This window comes from Lampris incognitus, unplaced genomic scaffold (assembly GCF_029633865.1).
Source record: "Lampris incognitus isolate fLamInc1 unplaced genomic scaffold, fLamInc1.hap2 scaffold_149, whole genome shotgun sequence".
NCBI classification, from domain to species: domain Eukaryota; kingdom Metazoa; phylum Chordata; class Actinopteri; order Lampriformes; family Lampridae; genus Lampris; species Lampris incognitus.
The window spans coordinates 152,501-155,000 of record NW_026611115.1 but is presented as its reverse complement, the minus strand read 5'-3'; positions in this window follow the sequence as shown (position 1 = coordinate 155,000).

The following is a 2,500-nucleotide window of genomic DNA, read 5'->3' as shown; positions in this document are numbered from 1 at the left end:
GCAAACATAGAAAAGCGTGCAACCCAGCCACTGAGGATGCACAAGCCAATGCATTCTTAGTGCAGGTCCCAAGCCAGGACAAATGGGGAGGGTTACGTCAGGAAGGGCATCCGGCGTCAAATCTTTGCCAAATCAAATATGCGGATCATAAATAAGATTTCCATACCGGATCGGTCGAGGCCCGGGTTACCGACGACCGCCATCGGTACTGTTAACCAGCGGAGTGCCGGTGGAAACTAGGCTACTGTTGGGCGAAGGAAAAGGAGAGGGGGAAGGCATGTCCAGAGGCAGCTAGAGAGGAGGAAGGGTAGGCGTGTGGAGGTGAGAGTCAGTCGGAACTTTGAATGTTGGCACTATGGCTAGTAAAGGGAGAGAGCAGGCTGACGTGATGGAAAGAAGAAAGGTGACAAGAGACAAGGTGGAAGGGGAGTAAGGCCAGGAGTATCGCAGGTGGGTTCAAACTCTTCTACCATGGTGCGAATGGGAGGAGAAATGGGGTAGGGGTCATTCTGAAGGAAGAGTATGTCAAGAGCGTGCTGGAGGTGAACACAGTGTCAGACAGAGTGAGGATTATGAAGCTGGAAATCGAAGGTGTATTGCTGACGGTTATCAGCGCATATGCCCCGCAAGTCGGGTGTAAGATGGACGAAAAAGAAGAATTCTGGAGTTGAGTTGGACGACGTGGTGGAAAGGGTACCCAAGGAGGAGGGAGTGGTGATTGGAGCGGACTTCGATGGACACGTTGCTGAAGGGAACAGAGGTGATGAGGAGTTGATGGTAAGGTATGGAATCGAGGAGAGAAATGTGGAAGGACAGATGGTGTTCGATTTTGCGAAAAGGATGGAAATGGCTGAGGTGAATACATATTTCAAGAAGAGGGAGGAGCACAGGGTGACGACGTATACGAGTGGAGGAAAGTGCACACAGGTGGACTATATCTTGTGTAGAAGGCGCGATGTAAAACGGATTGCATACTGCAAGGTGGTGACAGGGGAGAACGTAGCTAGGCAGCATCGGATGGTGGTCTGTAAGATGACTTTGGAGACCAACATGAGGAAGCGAGTGAAGACACAGCCGAAGATCAAATGGTGGAAGTTGAAGAAGGAAGACTGTTGTGTGGAGTTCAGGCAGGAGTTAACACAGGCACTGAGTGGTAGTGAAGAGTTGCCAGATGGCTGGGCAAGCGCTGCAGAAATAGCGAGGAAGACAGCTAGGAATGTACTTGGTGTGTCATCGGGACAGAGGAAGGAAGACAAGGAGACTTGGCGGTGGTGGTGGTGGTGGTGGAAGGAGGAAGTAGAGCAAAGTATACAGAGGAAAAGGTTGGCAAAGAAGAAGTGGGATAGTCAGAGAGATGAAGAAAGTACACAGGAGTACAAGGAGATGCAGCGTAAAGCAAAGAGAGAGGTGGCAAAGGTAAAGGAAAAGTCGTACGGTGAGCTGTATGACAGGTTAGACACTAAGGAAGGAGAAAAAGACTTGTACAGATTGGCTAGACAGAGAGACCGAGCTGCCGAGGATGTGCGACAAGTTAGGGCGATCAAAGATACAGATGGAAATGTGCTGCCAAGCGAGGAGAGTGTGCTACGAAGTGGAAGGACTACTTTGACGGGCTGATAAATGAAGAAAATGAGAGAGACAGAGAGAGAGAGAGAGAGAGAGAGAGAGAGAGAGAGAGAGAAAAGGTTGGTTGATTGAGAAGTATAGAGAAGGCCAGAAAGAGTTGCATTGTGTCTTTGTAGATTTACACAAAGCATACGACAGGGTGCCGAGAGAGGAGGTGTGATATTGTAGGAGGAAGTCAAGAGTTGCAGAGAAGTATGTAGGAGTGGTGCAGGCTATGTATGAGGGAAGTGTGACAATGCTGAGGTGCGTGGTTGGAATGACAGATGGGTTCAAGGTGGAGGTGGGATTACATCAAGGATGGGCTCTGAGCCCTTTCTTGGTTGCAACGGTGATGGACAGGTTGACGGACAAGATCAGGCAGGAGTCTCCATGGACGATGATGTTCGCGGATGACATTGTCATCTGTAGCGACAGTAGGGTGCAGTTCATTGTGAGGAGAACCTGGAGAGGTGGAGGTATGCACTGGAGAGAAGAGGAATGAAAGTCAGTAGGAGCAAGACGGAATACCTACGCGTGAGGAGGTGACAAAGGCATTTCACTTTAAATACTTGGGGTCAACTGTCCAAAGTAACGGGGAGTGCAGGAGAGAGGTGAAGAAGAGAGTGCAGGCAGGCAGGCAGGCAGGCAGGCAGGCAGGCAGGCAGGCAGACGGGCAGGCAGGGTGGAGTGGGTGGAGAAGAGTGTCAGGACAGAAGGGTACCAGCAACAGTTAAAGGGAAGGTTAACAAGATGTTCGTGAGACCAGCTACGTTATATGATTTAGAGACAGTGGCACTGACGAAAAGACAGCAGGAGGCGGAGCTGGAGGTGGCAGAGTTGAGGATGCTAACATTTTCACTGGGAGTAACGAAGAAGAGCAAGATTAGGAACGATT